Raw genomic sequence first — 27,939 nt, 5'->3', positions numbered from 1 at the left:
CGGCAACCAAAGAGAAATGATAGTAAGTTGTCAATCACTATTTGTGACTGGATCTGAACTTGTAATCTAGTGATGAAAGGTCATCATGAGTCTGCCTGTATAGAAAGACTATCTGCACAACGAGACAACTAGCAAACTGATTTTCAATACCTGAGCCGTCCTTTTTCTGGCCTTATACTTAGTATATGTGTTATACTGCGTAAAGCAACTTGGATCATAAAGTAAATTTCCTACAAACTTTTTTAAAATGCTTGAATAAAAATGCTTATTTTCTGTAAATCAGTTTGCTTCATTATCACTAGATCAGAGATATTTTTGTCTAATTTTATTGTCTGGATCATAATGTATGATGTAGAAAATATTAAATGCTGATTCATTTTTTAAAGTGTGAGCATCAAGGTTAAGTTAATCACTCAAATATTTATAGCATAATAATGAGGTTAAGAATTTAAATGTGGTATATAAAACTCTTAAAGGATATACATTTACAAATAATTTTAATCTAACACTTATAGAAAACTAGGGAATGTAAATAATTGGAATCAAGTACCAGGGATCAGAATTTTCGAGAGACATGAAACTACACACCAGAATTTAGAAATGGGGTGGATGATCTCAAAAGTAAAGTTTTTGAGTCAACACCAGGGAATAGACCTGGGTTGACAATAGCTGGTAGCAGTTAATCCTTGAGACCACCATTTGTCTGGTATTGAAACTGGTTTAAAGTGCTAATGTAGATGAACCAAAGCCACTATAGGAAGAAAAATTAAGATGAGGTAATAAAGATAGATGATAGTTTTGGAGTCTCCTAAGAAACAAGGAAGAGTACTAATGACTATAAGCAGAATGATAATCTAAGGAGCTTTTAGACATTTTAAAATAAAGCAGGTATATTATTTTATGACCAAAATACCATTTTAAAATCAACAAGCCTCTGTAGCACCAGAAGAGGTAAACCCTAGCATACTTATTAACTCATCTAGAAATGTCAAGTAATGAGGCTAGGGGCATTAAATGGATCATTTTATTACCATGACTGTAACTAACACAGGCTTCTTTTACAACAAAGAAAAAGCCCAACAAATTTAACATGACAAAAGATAAATCAGAGCCCTCAAAAAGCCATTAATCCATAAGTATTAATTTTCTTAGTTAAATCTTTGCTCTATCACCTTGTTAATAAATGAATCATTACATAAAAGTGAGAAAGTAGTGCTTTCGAAATATGAAAGTCACAGCTTTATGTCTTCGTGAATAGGTCAGGTTCTTAAACTTTCAGTAAAAGCTACCTAAATGCAGCTGCTATCTTTGGAATGGCTAAAAAAAGAAGACACACATGAGGGGTGGATAGAGTCTGTGGAAATAAAATATTCAGATGTATTTCAAATAGATCTCATTGGCTCTTAGAAACACTTTGAACAACAGCCATGGCCACTGGGGTACCATAATGACATACCCCATTATAAAATGTAACACTAAGTAAATGTAGGAGTGGAAATTTAACAATTGGACGTTTAATGGCTGCAATTATGGCAAAAGAATAATGAACCTATTAGACAGGAGAACTGGCAATTACTCTAAGCCTTATTGCAATACAGCTGTGAAAAAGTAATATAGAAGCATACTTAAAAATGGTTATTAAAGGGGGATAATGCATTCTGTTTACCCTGACAGAAGCAATTTTTCTTCTGAAATGAAATGGGGCTTTTTGGCTATCAGACACGGGAGCTCAGATGTGATGGATCCTAGTATTTAAAGGTAATGTATTTTCAGATATGCCTTTCCAGGTATAAATGATGCTTACACTAAGACTATAAGCACTAGATTTACAAGCCAGCAAACAGACAGAGGAAGATGCTTAAGCATAGACAGAGAAGCAAAATAAATAGAATGCAGAAATGTAAGGTAACTTCCAAGTGGTCTTCACAAACAGATATGTTAAATGTTAATTGTCTCAGATTAAGAAAGATTAGGTGCCAAAGTCATTACGCAGCCTTCAAAATTGGCACAGTAGGATCCAAATGTAATTTATTTATCCTACTAAATTTTTCAATGTACACATCATAATAGGCTAGAAGAGAATAGATGAAGTTATACACCTGCAGCATGGAAGGCTATAAAAGTAAACCACAGTGGTATCATAAGGAAAGCAATATGCTTCACTAAACTAGTGCTATTTTCCTTGGATGTGCTATTTTCCCTGGATAAATAAAGTATATCCCTCAGGATGCAAAGCCCAGGGAAAAGGCAATGTATGATAAATGGTGCATTCTTTGCCCACAGGGATGTAGAGAGTATAATTAGCAAATGGAGGAAAGTCTGGAGAAGATGAATAAGTGTCAGCCATGCTCAGCTCATGAATCTAAATGGGGAATCTGCAGGTAAGTTAGAAAATTTACTGCAATATGGTGTCAGTGTTACTAAACATATATGTCTTTAGTGTCACTAACCCATGTGTGTTGGCTTCCTGGTTCAGTCAGTTCCTTCAGGAGGGATGGGTGCTACACATCTTGCAACCATCATCCATATTTGCGCAAGCTGAAAAGAATTCAAACATTAAACACCAATCTCAGATCAGAAGGCAGGAGACATGATGGAGAGGACCTCGGATTGCATACCTCATCTCTGCTATTTTCTTTCTGCAGACACCAAGGAGGAGAGAAATAATACAGGGGAGTGCCTTGTGAGCATCTCCTGTGAGACACCGGGCTCTAGAGGCCAGGAAGCAGTATATTAAGGAGTTGTTGTGTAGCTGCAAACTTCTTACCAAGGGCCTGCCTTTGTTCCTACTTACAGAAAATCAGTATGTCCTTTAGGGTACATGCAGACATTACATTTAGATCAACCTAAGGATAAGGTTTATCTAAATGCCTAATCATGCAGATGTTCAGGGAAGTTAAACTGGGCAAAGAAATGGCAGACCTGATCTAAATTAGTTAGTGTGAGGAGGTGATCTGAAATCAGGAACAGGTTGGCATAATCTAGTAAATGTCTGCACACATCAGAGTGCAGCTCCAGCCACTCGCCCCAGCCCCAGGGCTGCATTTTTTCTTTTCCTCTCCCCCCTGCTCCTTCTTGCCTGGGGTATTCTTAGCCCAACCTTCCCATGCCCCTATGGGACAATGCCTCCAGGTAGACCCATCAACCCCCATGCAGACCTCCCTGATTCTCATCAAAGCCCTCACCCCCACCTCCCCTCCTGACCCTGAGTTACTTACGCTGGGTTCCTGATGTGCCTCCCAGCACTGTTGAATGTCTGCACGTGCTGCTTCTTCTCTATCATCACACAATTTAAAGTAAGCTGAATGGTTGTAAACTGGGTGTGGCAGGCATTTGTACACACCTTTAGTACCTTCCATTCTGAATTATTCTGGTGCAAGTGGCAACATATTCAGTTGTACCAAGACCAATCCTTGACTGTTGCTACCCAAAGCAGTCTGAAAACTTTTCTAAAGAAGCAGCAATGGATTCCTCCTGACATAAAATACATAGATGCTCTTAGGTGCTTTGTGGGCCATTTTGGTCCTTAGCTGGCCCAGGAATAGGCGTATGGAAAAGTGACCTTTAGCTACTGCTTTCTTAGCCATTTTGAGTATAAACCTGATAATGCTGAAGATTTAACTTATTGCCTTAAATGGGATTCCCTACTGTTTTCCACCAATATGACTTAGAAATCAGGTCCACCATAACATGTAGAGAAGTGCCACTTTGCATGACAGCCATTTTTGCTACATCTACAGGCTTTGCTCCCATATTATACTTTGCTGAGCATTATGCAATGATCTTCATTTCCTCTTAAATGAGAGACTGTTTCCATTCACTGATTTAACTTAGCCACTGAGGCTAGTGATGTTTACACCATCACTGCATGAGTGTAAGCTAACAGAGGGTGGCACAAGTACCATATTTCATGTTTCTCTGCCTACCTGCACTCCACTGAGGGCACAGATATAGGGATTTAGACCATGGTCACACTTGCAATGAATTGTACCAGGAAGCAGATTACATGTAAATCTCACTCGCGTGTCCCAAGTGACTAGCTTGCTAGTATCTAAATCATTATGCTACATTTTTTTTTTTTACTACCAATGAATCAAGTCCCCTTGGTTTAAATGGGTACAAGCCTTTTTACACAGTCAACCCAGGCATGACTATTTGAAAATGTAGCCCTAAGTGTTCTTTAGAGGCATAACCTGTTTGATTAGTAATGATGCATGCACCAGAAACGACTAATAAACAGAAAATCCAAGAAGGCGAGTAATAAGGTAAAGTAAAAGGAAACTATGCAATGAAAAATTGCCATTAGGGCAGGGTGTTATCCTTAGCTGTCATCTGCTGGGGATATATTTGTTCTCAAAGTAGTAAATAAAAATAACCTCAGGTTCTCTGCTTGGAAATGATAGCTACAAAAAAAGCACATTGCTACTATAATCAGGATTAAGCTATCCTTTGGTTTATGGTTAATAGAGTGCATTAGTTAAGTATCACTTGAAGGAATGATTCATAGCATTAGCAGTATTTTGAAGAGCTCTGTTCAAGCTCCCCAGCTTCCCAGAACTCAAGTACATTATGTGACACTGGGAAAGAATAGGGCCTGCTTTGAACACACATTAACATGCAGCACCATATTTTAAATGTTTTAATTGCTGGTATTCAGTGTTCTCATGAGTAAGACAGTCTGTTTATATCTAAATCTCTCTTTCTTGTTAACTTCCTTGTTCTTTAGAAATTGCTGAGAGGAGTCTGTACTTCCCTTTTGCAAGCTGTGCAGTATCATTGCGATGTCTCTTTGCTTTGCCTCCTTCAAATACCCATGATGTTGTTGGTCAGACAGTTTGTGCCTTTGTACAGTGTGTTCATCTTTCATTCTCCACTGAAAACTTATTTAAAGAAGTATTTGTGTGGCATTAGTGACAGAAGTGGTATCAAATCTGAATAGTGACTGGTTTCCTGGTCCTGAGACTTTGCTGCTCAGACAGGCAATCAATTTAGGAGGCACACTCCCAGACTAACTATTAGCCAATAAGAAAATTCCCTTCTTTGGCTTAAGATTTTGTTTCATTTCCTTTCTACATGAGACCTTTTCCAATAGGTTGTCCTGGTTCATTTAGCTCCATCTGCCTGCTTCAAATAAAGTTTTATTACTTGGTAGGCTTCTTTTAAGTGTTCTCCTTCTCCAGCAACCTTTTAAATTAAATGTGTTTCCAGAGTATTACTGTTTGCTAACCAATTATTTACCCTGGCTTCCCTTACAATTTTAACTCTTACAGTGAAATCCTGGTCCTTGTGAAGTCAGTGTCAGAACTCTCACCTTTGTCAATAGGTCCAGGATTGTACCTTTAGGGCATATCTACATTACAGTCTCCAGGGTACTGAAAGATACTTGAGGTGGCTTGAAATGAGCTACTTGGGGCACATGGAAGTAGCTATTGGCTCAGCACCATGTGCAGGTTAATGTGCCTAACCAAGAAGTAGAGTAAATACTTTTTATTATTCCTTTTTCCAGATATTTGAGAAAAAAGATAGTGTTCCAGGTTGAGGCACCCTCTTTGACAGGCTTAACATCTACCCTTCATTTAAGACATTCTTGCTTCCTCCTGTATTCAAGAAAGAAGGATTTCATATGCCCTTGCAAATCAAGAAAATCAGCATGAAAATACAGTATATTTGATTCTATCATTTTAGCTTCCTAACTGGAACAACTTACAAGATTTTAAATTTTGGTTAGCCCCAAGATCAAGAGAGAATAATAATTAGTTTCTTAAAGAGACATCAGAGTGCATTAAAAATATTATTTAACATAAGAACATAAGAAATGCCACTTACTGGGTCAGGCCATAGTGCCATCCAAGGGTGAACAAGGCATGTCCAGCATTTTCAACACCCTGCTCTTCTCCCATTGCAGCTTTTAGCATTCAGAGGTGCAGGAAATTCTGTTTCAGAGACTGTACCCTTATGTACTGCATTCAGTACTCCAAAAAAGAGACCCCAAAGGTTTATGAACTTGACATTAATTTGCAAACATTACAAAAACAGTTGGGGAAATTTGTATAATCACAAATTTCATGATATGTGTTCATCCTAATTAGCAGGCATGAGTCATGTAATTGTCAGTGAGTGGAGAAAATGGAGGCAGGTGTTTGAAGCGGCAGATTGGCCTAACAAAGAAGCGTTCTGGAGCAGGGTGTGTTATACTACTTAAGAAAGTGTCTGAGACAAACAAAATACTTCCTGTTCTTGCCGTGGTAAGACACTCAAAGTGCCCTAGTCCCCTGCTTTACATATGGCAAGTTAAATAGTATCTGTAATATTTTGGCCATTATGTCTGGTAGTTGTACATGAGAGCTGTTTCTGAAGTTTTTAAGAACAGGTTAGGTAAACACTGGTCTAGGTTAGTTTAGATAAGGATGATTGTGCCTTGGGCAGGGGGATAACCTCCTGAGGCCCCTTCCAGCTCTGCTTTTCTGTGATCCTAGGTTCAGCTCTTTTGGTTGATGGACAACATAGGTTAATCTGATGTTGAAATTTCTGCAGATTTAGAAAGGTATGCTAAACAGTACAGGTGGCTACTGGAATACAAAAGGTCATAATCCTACATATTCAAGAAAGGGCAGTTGTACCAAAGACTCAGAGGCTATAGTAGCACTGCTAATTATGGTCAACATTTGGCCATCCTCAGGCTCATATCTACTGACCATCTAAGTGAAAGCCTAAACTCCAGCCTCAGCAGCAGTCTAGCCTGACCACAGAAACTCTGCTGAACTTTAGGGCATGAGGTTCAGTGCACTGCCACTTGCCTTGTAGCCCATCCCTCCCTGCAGGTTATTTGGTACTCAGCAGGGTACTGCAACAGTCCCACAACTTCGTGCTGCCTTGTAGACTTATACTTTATTTCCCATTTCTACTGCCCATAATTAGAGCTGAACACAGAAGAACAGGCAAGATCGATTCTTACAGGGATCTGCCCCAGGAACAGAAAGTACAGTGTGGATGGCTTAAAGCAGGCCACAAGGCAAGATAGAGATGGGGAAAGGCAGTTGGCATAGTTGATTAAGGGAGACTCCAGAAGGGTCAAGCTTAAATATCAGAGTAGGTATAACTTCATTGTAACCAGCATAGGTAGCTGATGCAATGAAAAGAATAAGGGCCGACTAGGAATAAATTTGCATAGAAGCAAGTCGCACCTTTTCCATTCTGCCTGATGTCTTTATTTTTAAGGATTCAACTTCATTATGGAGTGATCTTCACTGTCATTATGTTCTTCCATCCTAGTGTAGGCTGTCATATTGCCTGACAATCTATCTAGTTTATACAGCCTGCAAATACCTTTCTAAGCAGCACTATATCATAAAAAAGTAATGCACAAAGTATCCAGTATTGCAACATCCTTTGGACTGAAATTAGAATTTTATATTAAAAAAAATCTAATGCCCTGGAACAGTGATTTTGGGACTTTAATTTGATATCTGCAAGGTAGTTAATGTATAAGAATTGCTATTTCTTAACCCACCCTCCTGCCCCAATTCCTACTTTATACAATTGTACTTGCTAAAGAAATAGCTGTAAGCTTCCTCAACAACCAAAAGGCTTACCAAGCATCGATAAGAATTCAGGTCCATGCTTCTGTAAATCAATTCAGACCAAACACAACTGAAAATTAATAGCAGCACAATGCTAGACTCATGTTTACATGCATACTGTCATTCCAAAACAGCCACTGGCACTGCATTGTGTTTACAGTGTGCAGTTCTCAGTCTGTCCTAAAAAAGTGACCTAATACTTATGGGCTTGCAGACAACCATACCATGTTTTCATGTCACAGCTGTCAGAATCAAGGTTTTCTGACAGAGCTGTATCACTGAGGCAGAATATAGCTTGGGAGAAGTGCTGGAAATTACGGATGAGCCCTACGATAATACTTTGTACATTCAGAAGCAGCATAATATTAAGATACCTGTCTAAGCTTGGGCATCTGACAGCCATTGTAAGAGACCAGGGGAATAGGTTCCTAGTGAGAGGTGAACTCAGGTGACTTGATACACTCACAATAAAATGGTAGTCATTCACAGAGTTGGACCAAGACAGATAATAACACTAATTTACAGCTAATTATCTCCTTATGGCATCCATTCACCCTGTATTTTGAAGCTTTTGCACTGGTTTCAGTCATACTGATTCTTGTTAGCAGCCCTCAATAATACAAATCATGTTAAAAAGCATGAGGACTAGTTCACATTCACCCTGATTTATGGATGGAGGAAACTGAGGCTGAAGTAGTGCAAAACTGCTTTCACTTTCTATCATTGTAATATTGCTGCAACTTCACTGACTTAGATTTTCCCATGGTGAACACCAGCTGGAAAGGAGATCCAGGAACTTTGCAACTTGCCCAGAGCTGCAGAGGGTATTGCTGCAAGGTCACCTATCACATGGAAAGCAGGTTAACTCTGGAGGGTCAAGAGATCCAGAGCATTTTTCTAGGTTCAGTATTATTTTCTGTTGTTGGAATATAAGAAGGTTCTATGAACTCTGCCAGGCTCGAGGTGGACTATGCAAGTATCACTTCCTGAGGGTGGCAATGCATAAGTTCACCACTACTATGACTACCAATGTAAGCAACTGCTGCAGCATTGTTTGCAGAGCTCATGCCTACAAAAATCTCTGTGATGTAAGATCAGGCTATTGAAATATGGCTCAAACAAAAGAGCCCAACCAAATCTGGTCTGCTCTATTTCTTTATTTTTGAGGTTTTCATAATAATAGCCCCTTCATCACAAACACAGATAAATCAAAGTTGTCACGACCACCTCTTGAGGAGCATCAGCATTTAACAAATAAAACAGGTCTTAGACTGGAGCTCATGTGTCCAGTCACGCTGCGCCACTGCTACACAGGAACAATTGCTTAGCCACAGTTAAGACTGATTCCATAACAAGAATCAATCATGGCACTTGTTGCTTACTGGTATTGCATTTTGAAGGTTTCCAACCTACTGCCACTGAAATGCAGACTTCTTGACCTTGAATGCATTAAGATAATGCACAAATACATTAATGTAATCAGTTGATCATGGCATTTCCCACTGTCTGCAATTTGCTTTTACAGTAACCAGTGGAGAGGCCATCTTTTTCAGTTATGTTGTTCAGCATAATAATCTCTGCCATGTCATTTTACATGGAAATGTTATTGCATTGTAATCACGCTTCCTACAGCAAAAAATGGAATCTGTAGGAAAAGTCGAACCTGCTGAGTACAAAACGAAATGACTGAAAATGTAAATGCCACAGCTCTTTCCACCTTAAAGATCCCCAAGTCATTTACACTCTCTTTATACAGGTATTGTCTCACCCACGATTGAATCTTAACCAGATCCAGAGAGGAAACTGGGATGCTCTTCAATGTTAAAAACATCATTTTTTAAGAGAAGTGAAGAGTAATTTTAAATTAAAACTAGACAAAGGGTTTAGAACATCTGAATTAGAATCTGACCAGATATTAGTGTGAACCACCTCACAATTACTCTTCTGAAACTACTTATAGGATTATCAATGAATTCAGGAAACCATTTATTTTCCTTCTATCTCACTGAACAAGTGGAAAGTCCAGCAGAACTTGCATCATATTAACACCTTGGATCAGTCCTGATTCACGGAATGGAGAGCCAGCTCCAACTCCATTACCAGCCATGTTTCCTGAAGCATCTAGAATTGGTTCAGACATCTCTTGCCTCCTACTCAGTATTTATGTGCTCCGTAAGCACAAATTGTACATAAAGAGCAAGTGTGCATAAATTTGTAATCTGATAACCTCATTTTACAAGATGGTTACATTATATCAGTGATTCTCAACCAGAGTGCCGGGGAACCCTGGATGCTGCAAGATCTTTTGAAGGGTTCTCTGAGATATGAGGAGAGAAGCAGATGTGAAGACATAAATGCAGACTTGGGCTCATTCCTGTTTGATAGCTTCCTCACTCTCACTCCCTGGCCCCTCTGCAAGGAGGTAAGCACTGTAATAAATAAAGCAGTGTTTGAAATTGGGTGGGTGCTGCCTGTGGTGGGCACAGTAGGGGCCACTACTATGAAGAGCCACCCACCTCACTGTGCTAGGCCCAAAAACTTGACTTTGGGAGTCTCCTGTGGGGAGCCTACAGCTGGCTGTCCTCGTTCCTGGAGAACACCCACAAGCCTGGGGTAGCATTGCCACCACCCGGGCACTGGTCTCTGGTAGGACTGTGTACAGTCCAGGGCACACAGACCCTGCAAATCTTGGGGGTGCTTTGCCCACAGTAATATTTCTGAGCGCTTCATTCAGCCCAAAGTATCCCAAGGTAGCATCAGGTAGAACTGAAGGAAAATAAAAAGACAAACTCTGTTGGCCAAGCTGGGAGTGGAAAGCCCCTCTCCCCCATTCCTGTAGAATGAGGAAGTCAGAATACACTTTGACCAAACATAAGAAATGTGAGTCTGTACAGAGATTGGACTCTGTGATCCTTTCAAGACACTAATGGCCGACACGTAATTCATAACTCCTGGCTAGTTTCCAGGTTTTTACTTACAGAAAATCTCCAGGTAGAAGCCTGGGGCATTTGCTCACTGCTTTCAAAATCCCCACTAGAAGGAAGAGAACACTTCCCCCTCCTAGGAATTTATCTGGCCAGGTCACCTGACTGACAAGTCTGAACCAAGAAGGAAGCAAGGAGATAGAGAGAGAGGGGTCACCTGCACTGACCCAATTGAGGGACAGAGAGAAGGGGAGGGGATTTCTTCATACTGCCCAATTCAGAAATGTTCAGGGGTGGCGGGGGTGCCTCACATAAAATAAGGGGTGCCTCAAGTCTAAGAGGCTGAGAACCACTGCATTATACATTTTCATTTCAAAATTATATGGATAAAGTTGTGTCAGCATGAGTTGTGAATTTTATGAAATTTTATGAACTGCTATCTAATGAAACATTTCAGTAGCTGATTGATATAGCATGGAAACAAATACAAAGCCAGAGTGAATAATTAACATTATGAAAGAAATGCACCTCCAAGCACTGAAGATACAACAAAACAAACTACTGCCTGCATCATTGGGTTTATTTAAAATTAAAAAGCTACTCACAAACACCTTTCTGTAAACACATTTGAATATAAAAGCCATATAGTTTGCTGTTCTTCTAATCTAAAAAGAATTTGTCATTTTATGAAAAGACAATCTATTCAAAGTACAAAGGTAAATGTGCTGAAGGTGCCAGTTTGATTTAGATAATACCAGGAAGTAGGGCAGAACAGAGATAAGTTTAATTTATAGAGACTCTTTCATACTTAGGATAGCCCCAAATTCTTTATCACCTTGGAAAAAATGGTATTGTAACAGCATAGGCATAGAACTACAGGCTGGGGAACTCCCTTCTTGTCAGCACAGAGGCAGAAAAGGATCTTGGAGTCATTATTGATTCCAAGATGAACATGGGCCACCAAATGGGGACATGATTAGGAGGGATAACAGCATCTTGTCATGCATCCATAGATGCATCATGAACAGGTCCAAGGAGGTGATCCTCCCCCTCTACGTGACACTGGTCAGGCCGCAGTTGGAGTACTGCATCCAGTTCTGGGCGCCACACTCCAGGAGGGATGTGGACAGCATTGAGAGGGTCCAGAGGAGGGCCGCTTGCATGATCAGGGGACAGCAGGGTAGGCCCTATGAGGAGAGGCTACAAGACCTGAACCTGTTCAGCCTCCACAAGAGAAGGCTGTGAGGGGATCTGGTGGCCGCCTATAAATTTGCCAAGGGGGACCAGCAGGCAGTGGGAGAGTCCCTGTTCCCCTGAGCACTACCGGGAGTAACAAGGAACAATAGCCATAAGTTGACTGAGAGTAGATTCAGGCTAGATATCAGGAGGCGCTACTTCACTGTCAGGGGGGCTAGGAGCTGGAACCAACTTCCAAGGGAAGTGGTGCCTGGCCCTATCCTGAGGCTCTTCAAAAGGAGGCTAGACAACCACTCAACCAGGGTCATTTGACCCCAACATCATCTCCTGTTCATGGCAGGGGTCAGACTTGATGATCTGTTTAGGTCCCTTCTGACCCTACCAACTATTAAACTATGAGACACCACTGGGAGCTCATTAATAGTCAATATACAGCACTGGATCTTAGAAATTCATATTGACTGGTGATTACTACCTTTCATATTTCTAAATGTAACTAGATACCTGATTTTGATTTGAATGGCATCAAAACTAGGCAGTAGAAACTCTAGTTTAACATCACCTCCACCCCTTGACACTGAAGAACTAACACTATGAACTCGACTTGAGGTAAACGTCTTGAATCTATGGTCTGCTGCCCATTGCCTATGTATGTATGGATATAGTGCTTTTAATTCAGTAAAAGATGTTAAACAAGACATAAAATTGGTTCTTTTAGGAATTTAGATACCATCAACACCATAACTATAAATCAATTACAATTGTTAAAAAAACCCAGAAAAACATCATACATGTTGCAATGTCTGATCTAACCCATGGACAGGCTAGATCTGGATGAGACACAGGGTGAGGTAGCTGGGTGTGTTGTGTTTGGTTGATGGGAGGCAGAGGGTGTTAAAAATAGACTAGTCAGAGTCAGGGGAGATAAAACAGCACAGCCCCAGGGCTCCGGCGAGTGGCTGGGCTTCCTGAGCCCTGGGGCTGTGTTGTGAATGCATGCAGGCATTCTGAGGTGAACTAACATTAGATGAGGCATGCCATCTTTAGGGCAATCCAAGCCCTGTGAATGCTTTGTTAGGGCAATCTAAATATAACATTTGTACATATCCATAGTTAACTGTGCTGTAAGCAGATTCCTTAGCTCATTTATAGTTACAATAGTCTGTTCCTAAGTATTAGGGCTTAGGCAGCATACAGGAAATACAATACAAACACAGGATGGCATGCGATCTTTACAGCAGGAAGACTTCATGGTACAGGTAGGCAATCAAGCATTTATGAAAGCAGGAAAGGCAGGGGGCTTGGTGTCATTTATTTGGAGATTGTTCTTCGCATAAGGAGTGGCATGACACAGGCACAAAATTATGAGTGATCAAAGAATAAGATCAGAAAAAGGGATGAAGGGAACTTAAGGGGGAAGCACAGTACTACAGAGTGAGAAATATGAATATGAACACAGTACTGGCTACATTTCTTATATGAGTAAGGTGTGTTTGAAAAGATCTCAAGATTAATACAGCTTAGGGGAACGTATAAGGTCTAGTTTCTATGCCTCTTGTTTTTCTCTGGCTTTTCTTAATGTCTCAGGAAGACAATGAAAGAACTGAAATTACCGGTCATACCACAGTTTTTAAATTCCTGGATGGTGAAACTAGTGTATGACAATCTGACCTTGTACACTATAATTCTGGCCCCAAATGGCTTCTCAAGGCAATGAGAAAGCCAGTGAAACAGCAAAAATGGTAGCACTGAGATTTTCAGCATTGCTTAGATTTATTCAGAAATGGCATATGGGGTTTTGTTTGGGTTTACATGGAAAAAAAAAAAGGTACAGCCCTATGCCAAACCATGCCTGTAAAGTCATGAAAAAATGCAGTAGTGGCCAATCCAGCTGGCTCTTTCAGAATGATCCTTTTGGACATGAATCTCTGTCTATTTATACCACGTACACTGTCATGGTATCTGACTCGCCTGAAGGTCCATCACACAGGGAAGTTGAGTGTGATGCTACTATGAAAAATTATGGACCAGACTCTTAGCTGGTGTAATTGGCATAGTTTCAATGAAATCAACAATCCTATACCAATTCTGAGCCTCCTGAGACTCTGGTCTTACTTTCCATCAGAGTAAAAGGAAGGTTTTAAAAATTGCTATCACTCAGGACTCTATGAAGCAATGATCTATTAGGGGTGGTTGGGGATTACTACCTTTCTATTAGGGGTGGTTGAATCAGGAGGAAGAAAGAATGGAACAAATCTCTTGAAAAAAATGGAAAAATCTTTGACAGTTAATTTCCAGCTAGACTTTGTAAGCAAGGGAGTCACTGAATGTAGTTCAGTTACATTATAACATACCGTATTTGTTTTCTATCTTCAGTAAGACTTTACATACATGACATTCGCATAACTAAATTGAGGAAATCTGGTGGGTACCAAACTGGTTAAAAAATTGCACTCAAAGGGTGCGTCTACATGTCACCATATGGTGACATTGCTATGGCTCTGTGTTTTAGTACTTCCTTTTGCAAGTACTAAAGCACGGTGCAGTACAGGCGGTTACTGCACCATGCGCATGGTGCATGGTTAGATTTTGGTGCTATATTACCGTAGCAGTGCACTATCCTAGGGGAAAGCATTGCTGTGGTGATGTAGCTGCTGATCACATGTAGACCCACGTGATTACGATGTCATTGTAGTGTGCTGTATAGTGACATACCATGTCACTATGCCACCACAGGGCAATGTGTAGATGCGCTCAAAGAGTAGTTAGCAGTGCTTTATCAGACTTGGAAGATCTTTCAAGTGGGGTTCTACAGGTCTCTCCCAGGCTTAGTACAATTCAAGAATGTCTTGGGTTATGGATAAATATTTATTTTAGTTGCTGTAGAAAGGGGAGGAGCAGCAGCTGTTATGCCAGGAGTTTGCAACCTTTGTATACTCAGGGCACCACCTGTTATTCTTAAGGCACCCTGGGGAAAATGGCAGCTCTTAGTTTTTACTCTTTTTTTTTTACTATGAAAAATTAAAAACACAACTTTACTTACTGTTAAGAACTCAGACAGCAGCAGGTCAAGATGTGCATTCCTATCTGAAATCTTGGATTAATCTTGTGAATCATGTTTGTATACTGAAGAGTACTAACATTGCGTGGGGTCCCATGGCACCCTTGAAAGGATATCAAGGCACCCCAGAGTGCCACGGCACTGAGTTAAACTGTTGCATCTCATCATTCTGTAGTACTACAAGTTCACTAAAGTGCTGTGACTTTGACCTTGAATGAAACAAGAGTTACAGTTGGAGTGATTTTGCTACACTTGTGTGGCTACAGAATCATGCAAACTTAAGAGCTGCATTACAACAATGTGTATGTTGTATGGGTCTCAGTTGATATCAGTATAATTGTTACATCTGTCTTTATCTTAAAAGAGTAAAAGAGAGAGTACACTTTTAAAATCTACTGTTGACACCAACCTGGGAAGGGTTATGCACACTTTGGAGGACAGGAATAGAATTCCAAATTACCTTTATAAATTGGGAAAATGATCCAAAAATCAATCAGTTGAAATTCAGTAAAGACAAGTGCAAAGACTGCATTTAGGAGTGAAAAAAACCCAACTGTGTAAATTCAAAATGAAGAATAACCAGCAAGGCAGCAGTATTGCAAAGGGAGCCAGGGTCATGTGGACCACACATTGAATGAGTCACAGTGTCATGCTGCTGCAAAAAAGGCAAATATCATTCCAGAATGTATTAATAAAAGTGTCATATGTAAGACCTGGAAAGTAATTATTTTGCATGATTTAGCACTGGTGAGTCTCAGCTGGAGTACTGCATCCAGTTTTGGGCAGTTTATGAAAGAGAAATTGGAGAGAGTCCAGAAGAACACAAATGATAAGAGGTTTAGAAACCGTGACCTATCCTGTAAGGAAAGGATAAAAATATTGGGTTTGTTTAGTTTTAAAAAGGGAAGCCCCAGGGGGACCTAACTGGTTTTAAATTATGTAAAAGCTTGTTAGAAAGAGGGCTGTAATTATTCTGCATACCCATGTAAGAAGCAACTAACTTAATTTTCATCAAAGAAGATATTGATGAAAAAAACTTAGGAAATGAGTTTTAATGGTAAAGATAGCTTAGCAGTGGAACAGGCTACTTAGTGAAACTGTGGTTGGTTTTAAGAACAGGGCACAATATTATATGTTGGGATTGGTCTAGATATATTTGGCCTGCCTTAGAGCCAGGGGTTAGAAAGCTTCCAAAATGTCTGTGCTTCTATGTATAAAGAGCACCTCATTCATACAAGTATTGATGAGGATGCTCTCCTACATAGATTTCATAGTTTTTTAGGGTGGAAGGGACCTCAGTAGGTCATTAAGTCCAATCCCCTGCCTTGGGCAGGAAAGAGTGCTGGGGTGAGATGACACCAGCCAGGTGCTTGTCTAGTCTCCTTTAAAGACCTCCAAGGTAGGGGAGAGCACCACCTCCCTTGGAAGCCCATTCCAGATTTGACTATACAAGTATCAGAGGAGTCTATCCATCTAGTAAACTCTCTCGGGGTTTGACAGTGAGGGTTGTAGGCTAAAGTGTGAGGCCAAGAAGGAAAAAATATTAAAAAATAAATAAGTATTTGTTGATGGGCAATAATGTATGGAAGAGAGACTATCTGGAGGAAAAGAACTGTACTCATTTCTAACATCCAGGCCCAAACATAATAGAATATAATGCTATTCTGTAAGTCTGGAAAGGAAAAGGTTTATGTTACATTTCCCTTAAACAGTTCTTTCCATCTCCTAAAGATCCACAAAGAAAGAAAGAAAGAAATATAGAAAAAGAAGAAAAATCCAACCCAAAAATAAACCCAGTAACTTAGGCCTTCATCCATTTAAAAACATTATAGACATCTGGTCAAGTAATGGAAACAATATCACATGCCTTACGCAGCCACTCATGCAGCTCAAATATGTATGTACAATAAAGAATTCATGAGCAAACCATAGGAAAATGTATTCTATAAATACAGGCAACAGGGACATTCATTGTCTGTTTTTGGACAACGTAGAAATTGCTTTAAAAAAGAAAAGGGGTTGGTGGGGGGAGTTAAATTTAATCATATTCTGTGAATAGATTTCCCTGTTCCACCCAAATGAGGGTGATAAAACTGCAGTTCAAAAATCTTTGCCTGGTGGAATGAAAGCCCAGACCATAGTGCTCTTTGATGTGAACTCATAGACATTGAAAGCTGACTTTACTGAGATTGATAAAGACACACTCTCAAAAATTGAACCACTAAGGGAGTCTCACAAATTAAAGCCCTCAAGGAAACTAACATAATTTTAAAAATAAAATAATAAAAAAAGGATTCTAATATTTTGTTCCTTTTTCCCCTCAGTTGCTGCCTAACCCCAGGCAGCTAACTGGAGCCTGTGGAGATGTACACATTGCTCAAATACAACACATTTCTCCTGCAGCCTCCATCTCTTCCCCACTAATGAAACAGCTCCCACATCCTATAGCAGTTAAATGATTTATGAAGGGGCTTTTAAAATGGTTTGGATTTTTTCTGTCTAATATCATAGATCCAATGTTACTGCCTTATAGGCACTTTGCCGAAGACAGAGTTGTAAAAGTGCTGGGAGTTCACAGAGAACCAGAGAACTCATTAAGGGCTTATCCTGCTCCTACTGAATCTTAATGACAACAATGAAGGTAGAAAGGCCTGATTCTGATTTACACTAATGGCCTTTTACTCTGGATATTTACTTTCAAATCAGCCCTCAGATGATCTGATGACAAATTCATATCAAATACTTCTAAAGCAGAAGGAGACTGTGAAGTGTATGCTGGTACTCCACCTAATCATGGTTGCCAACATTTGAAATTGTTTCTACGGAGGGTCAAATAAGTAGTTAGGGGCTGCTGCTGAGGGGTAAATGCAAACACTAAAGTCTCAAAGATCAGGTCTTTGCCTTGGAAGAATCTTGAATATTCAGTGTTTATTTGACACCCCAGAACTGCAAATGCAAACATTTTCTTGAAGAGAGGCCCAGAAGAAGGTGGTAGGCCAGTTATGTCTTTCATTCGTTGTGGATCCTCGTCCCTTCCTTGCTCTCTGCAAGGGAGTAGGGGAAGGAATAAGGCATGACCCGAGGTCTAGGAATATCACAAATGTGCCATTTTCTGCAAGGAAATAACTTCTTTCTTTCTACAACATCTGGTTGTTTTTCTTTTTTTTCTTTTCTATTGCAGGTGCCTCTAAAACATCTTTGTTAATTTAAAATATGCAAAATTAGCACAAAAAACTATGAATATGTTAATGACAATGACTATACAGCAAGAAAATGACTTATATAATAGTTCTATAGTGTCTTACTCAGAAATCAATTATAGTTAGTGTGTGTACAGACCGTGACATAAAGGACCTTGAAATCAATTCCCACTAATATTGGTTGAAAAGAAGAACTAAGTTTGAAATGACAATATTTAGACTGCACTAAGGTGCAGAGTCCTAATAAAAAACAAACCGGCCTGGAAACAGGAGACAGTAGAATTTGGGTGACAAATTATTCATCTCCCTGAAGAACTCTGAATATCCTGGGCTGAATCCTCTGAAACCTCTTGTTGGTTCCCAGTGAGCAATGTAGATATGCAATCCCCCACAATCTTCACAGTGCTACTGTTTCCAAATCTTTTTTCTAACAAGTTTGCCATCTATCTATTTTAAAGCTGCTTTATATTTAAGTAACGTTTTTTTCAACATAAAATGTGCATGTTTAAAAGCTCTGCAACCCAACCAATAAGCGCTGTGCCAGCTTACAGGTTTAATGAATTTTGGTTTCAGTCCCTATGGACAAATGGAGTATACATACTCAAGGGCCTTCACTATCCATTTCCTATCCATTTAATATTGTGTTAATAGAGCCTCCACTATCCATTTAATATTGTGTCAAAAAAACACTGGAAAGGAAATGGATAGTGAAGGCCCTTGACACAATATTCCCTTGAATTTTCCTATAGAGATGCAAAAATATGCTGAAGTTTCAGAGCGCAAGGAGCAATATCATATCCTCTAACCCTGGGTTTTAGTTTCATATCAGAGCTTTTCCACAAGGGATTTTACAGCACCCAAAAATGCAATTTCCTAACTTCTTTCTTCAAGTGGCAAGTATTTAACTCCCATATAAATGCTCAGCTGGATCCCTATAGAGCACCGGAGATATTCAGAGACAAATCTCTGCATTATAATCCTGTGAGAAGCCAGCCTGCTTCTACATGAAGACAGCTGTCCAAAATAAAAACAGAGTATTTGGATCCTACATTCCTTTTATACAACATTGCAATATTTTCTTTGGTTTCTTGTCTAGTGGTTTAAACCAACAGACATGAGTGAAAGTTTTAAAACCAGATTTCACTAGGTTACTTTAATGTATATGTCCATAGGGAACTTTCATTAACTGTTAAGATGAAACCTCCAAAGAGACTTCTGGACATTTAGCTATGGCACTCCTCCTAGCCCATTACTTACAGGCTTTTATTACTTTCTTCACCAAGATATTACTTACGTAGGAGTTTATGACAGCAAAAGTGCTTGTGTAAGAGGACTGCACTTCATTAGAGTACATTTTCTGACATTGTACATTCTTCATTAACTTTTAAACATTTTAGTAATTAGATCTCACTTTGTAAAATGGACACTAACTAGAAACACTTTTTATCTTGGCTTCTGCTCAGTGAAAAATTATGGGTCTGTGGGCAGCAAATGTTAATTAAATATACAGCAGCAGCGAAGTCCTGTATTGCCCCTTCTTTTAGTCTGTAGTTCTTTTAAAGATCAAAGGCTATCATTCTTGTGTCATTTTTGACTTACTTATGGGCAACCAAGGCAACCCATTCACCTTCTATAGGTTCCAATACAGCTCCACCACACAGTACTCCACCCCCTAGCCCTCCAAATCTCTCTTTGCTTGTATTTCCATCACTGATCCTCTTATGTATGCTTTACTCATCTTGTTCCCCTTGATATATTGCTATAAGACTGGGAAGCCTAGACAATATCTTAAAGACAAATAGGCTGCACTGGTTCCCCTCAGCTCAGCTACCTAGATATCAACAAATCCAGAACACTTCTGCCGACCATAGTGTTGGCAGTACTGTCTCAGGGAAAGATGGAAGTTCTTAGATAGATAGCTCTTAGCCCATTTTGATCAAAGTTAACAACTTGATATCAAGTTGAAAGTCTGTGAACCTGATGAGGTGATAAGCAATTCTAGTCATTAGCAATATCACTGAGAGCAGCAGTTTCTCAGCACTTCTGGAAATCTTGCCATACCTAGCTAATTAAGCATAAAACTGTAACAACCTGTTCTGTTCATGTGGCAACATACTTACAAGTCAGGGTAGAAATGCACAAACGTATTTAGAAGTGAAGTAATGAGCATCAGTTGCCCTTGAACTGTTTGCAAAATTGCCATTGATCACCTTACAGTGGTATCTATACAAGTGCAAGCCATTCCCAGAGCACCCTGCAAAGATCTCTGTACTGAAAAAAACATTTGTAAAATTTTGCAAAGCAATGACTGCATGGAATCAACCTGATATTGGATATTAATTTCCTTAACAAGAACATATTTTAATAAGCTATTTTTGTTCTCACATTATCATTAATAGCATGTAAGAAATGTTCTTAAGAGGAACTTTGGTAGCTGAAAGAGAAATCTTCCAGTGTTGAACATCACCAGGGGCTTTAAAGATTCCTGCACAAGACAAACACCGTTGTAACTTTGTGAATCTTGAAAAAATGTCTTCCAGTGAAAAAGAAGAAAAATGGTTTACTCCCAGATCAATTACATATGGTCTTTTGGCTCAGATTTCTTTGTCTAAAACAGCATTTCATCCCAAGAGTCTGATGTGAACTGATCTATATGCAGCCAAGCAATAACTTGCCAATGCAATGAGCCACCATTGTATAATTTGTGGTATATATGTCACTACTTTGGAGAATCAAACCATTGCTTAAGTATGTGAATGAGGACTGCATGCTTTGATGTGATGTAGATTGGAAGGCCTGGGGTAAGCTGCAGGAAGAGATTTGGGATGCATACTTGATCATCTGTCTATTGGAATGTATCTTCCTTTTCCCATAATTTGGAGGAAAGCTATGCAAGCCAGCGTTGGTGTAGGCAAGTTACTAGTAGGTGAGACACTTTAATCTTTCTTGAATATGTCTTATGTTTCCCATAAGTTTTGAACCTTTAATGCCTTACATAAAGTATATTCAGAAAAAAGCACAATGGGGCTGTACACTGTATATTCTGCTGCCTGTTGTGTGTAGGCTGGTAAAGCTTTATAAAGCATGACTCTAGGCATACACAGGGGGGTGGCACTGAAGGGATTAAACTCTTTCTTTCATGTCTTCATAGCTAATACCTTTATCTGGTTCGTACCTTGACTGATCACAGGAAGCAAATTTTAATACCTGGTGATTTGTCACACCAGAGCTTCCACTGTTTTGAATAGGAGCAAATTATTTTTTAGGCAATTGCTGCTGTTTAATTAAGATTTTTTTTGTCTTGTGATGCATATAATCAGTCACCATATTCAGAAATTCAAGGTTTCCCAATGACAAGCTATCTTAAAAGACAGGACTTCTCTGGCTTTCATCGTTTATCAAAATGGAGGATAAGGACATATGTTTTCAGCAATAAATAATTTGGGAAATATATTTTGGACCCAACTTTGTAGTTTTGTGAAGTCCTAGGGTTTACTGCTACCAGGAACGAATCAAGGGCAGGGGGTGCCCTTGTCAGCTAGAGAGCAGGTGCAGGCAAAAGGAACCTGCCTGCTTCCACCACTTCTGTCTCTAGCCAAGCCTGGCTCCACGTGGAGCAGGACAGGAGGAGCAGGTCTGGAGCCCTGATCCCTGCCAGGTTATCTGGGGACAGCAACAGTGGCAGACAAGGGACAGGACAAATGGAAGGGGAAGAGCAGGAACACACCACTGAGCAAGGGGGCGAGAGAAGATTCTTACCTGTTGAAGGAACTTTAAAAAGTCCCCAGGTGCTGCTCCCACAGTGTGGTCTTCCTAATCTGTTGGAGGTGGGAACAGGGAGGAGGCTGGGAACCAAGCCGAAGCCACCTCTTTAGCACAGGTTGCTGCTTCTGGACCTCCCTTTTAGAAATCTGCTTGTGGGCGCTGTATTTAAGAAACATTTTTTTAAGCACTTTTAAAAATATTTTCAGTCCAAGCCTAGACATCCAAGAGGACTGTGGGAAGAGGCTCCTAATACATGTAGCACATGGCTATTTGCCCTGAATGCATGTGTTGTAGTTTCTTTGGGTTACTTCTTCAATTCACAAGGTTTTCCTTAATATCTTAAATTTTGTCAAATGCAGATGCAGCCGCTAGTAATTGCTATGAATTGAAATAAACCTGTTCCTACCTGGGAGAGTTTTTCAATTTTGCAACTGAGTTTCTGGTATATGCATATACAAATCCACTTCATACCTCATCAGAAGTAATTATAGGCTCACAGCATGACAGTCTGTGTTAGTGGCTGGAAAGTGGTAAGGCCGCTGTTACAGCTGCCTTTGCTCTGCTTCTCTGCAAGAAGTAGCCAGTAGATGATGCAGAAGTATTGTGCAACCTCTGTACAGCAGAAAGGGTAGCTATTGGTACATGGTTTGAAACCAGTAGTGGGACATGGGTAAGCTGCTAGGGGAGGTATATCTTGAATACTGTTGTGGAGGTCTGTGCAGGATTAGACCTTTGGATCAATTAAACATTGAAATTCACTAAAATTGCAAATAAAGTAAAATAAAAAGGATTGTGTATTTTCACTTGAAAACTGAACCCAAATCTAGATCTAAATCCTATGGCTGACTCCATCTAATACTGGCCAAAACAAAATCTGGGATCATACGGGTCTCACCCAGCCACCCCTTCCCTTTCCTTATTTACCAAACCCAGAAATAAGGCATTGAAACTGCCTGTGGGGCTCCCTCTACCACTGCATTGTGTAAGTGGCATAGACAAGCTGAAGACTCACACTCTTAATGCAGGTGACATCAAACACAGGTCCAAACTTACCACCTCTTTTCCATTATTGTTAAAATATATGGTATATGCAAATCAAACCAGCCATGTTAGTCATAACTTAACCTAAAGGAGAAGTGACTGCAGCCTTGAATTTTGAGTTTTGCTTTACTTAGCATTGACATTATTATCTATCTGTATGCCAAGAACCTACAATACAAATCAAGACCTTGATGTTCTAGGTATGGCATGGCCCTGTCCTGTGGATTTTATAACCCCATACAAGTTTGATAGAAATAACTTAATGATATTTCAGTCAGTTCTTCTTGATCAGAACTGTTTTCAGAAAACAGTCCATTAAAACTGACTGAAAGGTCAAGTCTCTATTTAGGTAATTATATTGTTTTCAAGAGTGATCAGACAGATCTATGAGAACATATTGTGGATTAGTATCTGCTACCATATGGTGCTTCATAATGACAAATAGAAATGATACGTATACTTTGTTAAAGAAGTGTTTTGTGTATAAGCTATTCAGAAAACTGTTTTTGAAAAAGTACTTTCCTCACTGTCAAGCATAGGAATACAATCCATTCTGCACTTGTTTGTCTACCACGTCATTATATTTTTTATTTGCATTTGAACAAGGTGCAAGATCATCAGGCCTTTGAGAAAAACCTCTTCCTTTTACCACTTATTATTTTAAGCTATTTGTGTGCACATTTCCCTAAAAAGTGCCAAGTACACTTTAGGCATTAAAGCCTAGATCTAGCAGACTCCTATTTAGATGCCTAAAGTCCCCTGGATTTCCTAAAAATGAGCTAGATATCTAAACACTTTTTGGGAACCTGACCCTAAAACTACAACTTTTTACCCCAAGTTGTCTTAAATTAGGCTTTTTATGCACCATAATATAAAAGTGACATCCTTGACCCTGTTGGAAACAATAGCAGAACTCCCTCTGACTTCAGTGGGGATGAGATTTCATACCTTCTGGGTGTGTCTATATGTGCACTTTAATGTGCAGTAGACTATTTTAATCCACATTAAAGTGTCATGTAAAAACCCCTGTGACATTACATTATTATAAAATAGTAACATAGTCTACTGCACATTAAGTATCACTAAAAAAAATGCAAATACACAACTGCACATTAGCACAGCCTAATGCACATTAATTTAGTACCTCACATTGGAGAGTGCCTGCAGATGTGCTCTAAGACTGCTCCAATGTGCTGTATTGGAGCAGACTTGATTGATTGGGTCTGCTGGAGCGTGGTAATTACCACACCCCAGCCAGTCTCCAAGTCTTGCGTATCTGTGTCCCTGTGCTTCAAAATGGTGGTGGGGGTGCTTTAAATAAGTTTATTGAATGAGCTTTAGTTCAAGCACCCCTGCTGCTAATTTGAAGTGCAGGGATGCTAATACACAAGACACTGTAGTGCTTTAATTAGAGGGGGTCTTGGAGCCGCTGTAATTAAAACATCCCTTTCCTTCCCCTGGACACTGTGTAAAAGTGCCCGGAGTTACTAAATTTAACACGTATTAGAAAAGGCATGCATTAATACACATGTAGATGTGCCCTATGTCTTCACAGTTTTATGCATTCAGAAATCAGGAGTCTAGCTAAATAGCAGTAGTAACAGCAGTTAGTAACAGTGGGTACATCTACAAGAGACACTACTGTGCAGTGGTTACTGCACATGTATTTAGTACTTGTATAATCAAGTACTAAATACATGTGCAGTAACTGGAGTTACAGTGCAGTAGCGCTGGTGAATACCTTTTAAGTGATGCTACTGTACTAATACTGTAATAATAATGATGATGGTGATAAAAATGATAACAATAATACTGATGCTACTGTAATAATACTGCACCGTAGCGTATTAGCAATGTGATGCATTGCCGTGTGGTATTATTCGGCTACTGCACAGCCAGTGTCTCATGTTGATGCACCCAGTATGTAAAAAAATGGAGCCATTTACAAAATTTCTGTCTGGATTATGAGCCTTTAGGACACTCAGATCACTTTTTCAAGTTTTCCTTTGCAACTGAAATACCCTTAATTTCTTTAAATAAAAGTAATTCTCACCAGCTAGAAGCTGGGGCTTTAAGACAGACACCACATGCTGAAAGACTTGTGGTGATATTATAACTGTTGGGAACACTTGTTTCCAGTGGTGCTGAATAACCACAAATCCCATACTGGGTACAGACAGAAGTGCAGCTCCCTGCTGTAACTGAAAACACTTTGCAGGAAGTGTTCTGAGTTTGAATCATCTCCTGGAACAAACAGGAGTTTACAGGTGGTCCCAGTGGGGAGGGAAATCTAGCTGCTGGCTGCCAGCCTGCAGCCATTTTCCCTTAGCAATGGCCCTTCCCCTCTCCTAGCCTGTCCCTGTTTCAGAATGGGAGAGAGGAAAGGGAGCAGAGGGAGCTCCTTCTGTGGTTCCCCAGCCCATGCTGGAGGGTGGGGTGGATGAATTTGCACCGCCCCCCTCTTTTTGGGTGGGGGACTCCACTATCCACCCCACCTTCCAGCAGGGGCTGAAAAACCCCAAGACCGAATTCCCTCTGCTCCCTTTCCTCCTATTCTGAAAACAGCTTGAGGTTGGCAGGCAGTGCAGACAGAAGTTGTAGAAGACGTTCTATTTTGAAATGTCTTCATCTCACCCCTTATGCAATGAGGGGTCAGATTTTCACCCAATCGGCCGTTACTGAAGCTGTCTGCAACCCTGTATTTGTGTTTGGTCACAGCTATAAACTGCTTTCTGTGGCCAGATGGGGCAAAAATTGTCTATTCTTTCTGCACCCATTTGAGAGCTGTCAGTGTTCAGAGTCTTTGGACATACAGATTTAGGAGCTTAAGTTTAGGCACCTAGGTCTGAAAAGTATCTTACAGTGACAGTAATAGAATAGGTGCAGTTCAGATTTCTCCCCCCTGTTCTTCCCAGGTCTCCCAAACAGTCCACACTGAACAAATCTCTCTGAGAGCAGAAGGCTAGTCTTTGAACATGCCATTCAGGCCTTGACACAGGCCCATCTAGGGCTCTTTTGTTGTTGCAAAGAGCAACACAGCTCTTTGGTGAAGCCCTGCCTACAGGCTGAGGGGATGCCAGGTCCTAACTCACATACCTAAGACAACCGTCTTGATTCTGACATTATTGTACAGACACTGCTCTGAATAACACAGCAATACTTTCACCTCAGCAGCCAAACCTCAGCCTATCTCAGTGAGTCATACCAGGAGTTCTCCTTTTGGGAAGCCATAAATGCTCATTCCCATCAATAACACAATATTCCCAGCACCTAGGTTTACAGATTAATGTCCCTAGCTTGATTAATAGTTCCAGTAACCCCTACCTGACTTCTGTATGCTCTGCAAGATAAGACCCAACTTTCTGCTACATTCACTAGTGCTGTGTGTGCTGCAAACTCATTAAGGGCTTGGTTGTTATTCCTATTGCCTGGACCATCCGCTGTCATTGCACTGAGTTTAGCTATTCATAAAAACTCTACTGCAGCTCCTGGGTCAGTCTAACTGCATACTCTCACATTTTCTGTCTGCATGCAAACAAAACTCCCCATACTGTGGTAGCACCTATTCCAGTCCAGCCTCTGTATCAGCTGATTGACCTAGTAGCCCCAGGTGATGCCCAGCAAATCTCACCTTTTAATTGCCAGCTCCCGGCATTCATCCTCTTGTCTCTGGCAGTGAGGTTCTTCCTCTCCTGTGAAAGCCCACTAGTCATTTATCCAATCTCCTGCAGCTGTCCTATCCCCTTGGTGGGATAGGCGGTCCTGCTGGGAACCTGGAGAATGGCATCTCTCTGCTTTAAGCCAATCATAGATCTTGGGGGCTGTCTCGAGCTCCCTCACTTACTACTTGATTATTTAAATTCTTTATGTTTTTGCCTCTAGTGATGTTTTAAAATAAGTGATTGAGGCAGACAGAAATGTCATAAAAACAGAAAAAAATAAACATGTTTAAAAGAAAAATCTGTAGACAAAACCATAAGAACAATCACATTTAAATAAAGCTATATCTAGCCTGCCTTTCATTTCAATTACATTCTACTAATCTACAAAATTGAAAGGTAATGAACAGTATTTCCTTAAAACACATTAAATAACACTGTCAAAATGCAAATTTATTCATTAAGTATAAATGAGTGTGTTAAATATTCATGAATTGTTGCTCAGTATATAATTAATCCCATGGTCTATGTGTCCAAAAGCATTTAGAAGATAAAGAATTGAGAAAATGCTGTTGTAGAATGATAACGTTCTAAAACATGTTTTTAAAAGCAAAGGTCATGAGCCCACCGGATCCTAAACTATTACAACTGCTTATAATTCATTAAAACACCTCTTTAGGATGTACAAACATTTTCATGATGCAAGGTTTGTATCCTCAACCCTTACTGTCTAATAATCTATTCAAGGAAAGAAATACTTGAGAGCAGAAGGTGCTATTAAATCATCCTATTCACTACCAATACACTTAAATTAAAACTATCATTTTTAAACTTCCAAGCATTTCATTGGTGTCCTTGAAAGACTGCTGTAGTTTGACTTCCTTGCTCTCCTTGTCTTAAATGTGAAGTCTAACACTTATTTGGACTGCTGATGGGGTAGTTGGATTTCTCAAGCATCTTGAAAGGTAAAATTTTCCCCGCATAGTCAGTCAGGCCCAAGTACCAAAACAATTAGTTTTTGTTCCTGCTTCTCTTTGGTTCTTAATAACAATTTGCAGGTATGGAGCTCCAAAACCCTTGTGTTACATATTAAGCTGCTAATAGGTTTCCTCATTAATTCCAGTGAGAAGTTCAATGTATAAATAGATGGATTGTTATGGCCCAATGTCCTTAACTTAAAAATTCACTCTCTTCTTTGCATTTCCCAAATCCCTATATCTCCTTGCTACATAATTCAGACTGCTTTCAAACTTTCTTATCTCTGTGATGTTTGCTGTTTTATAGTTGTTAAAATTAATCTTTGGGGCAGTTTATTCCTAGTGGTAAAAAGTACTAATTAAGCTAATAAATATGAAAGGTATGTTAAACCTGCAACAAAAAAAACAAACCTAACCCAAACACTCTAGTGTTCACTGTAATTCTCTCCAAAGTATTTTGATGATCTCAGCTTGCTTAGTATATCTATATCTATTTACAGTTTCATAGTAGCTAGAGCTAGAGTCGGAAGGGACC

Source organism: Crocodylus siamensis, chromosome 5, assembly GCF_052110815.1.
Source record: "Crocodylus siamensis isolate JL-2025a chromosome 5, ASM5211081v1, whole genome shotgun sequence".
Lineage (NCBI taxonomy): Eukaryota > Metazoa > Chordata > Crocodylia > Crocodylidae > Crocodylus > Crocodylus siamensis.
This window is presented reverse-complemented; position numbering follows the sequence as displayed.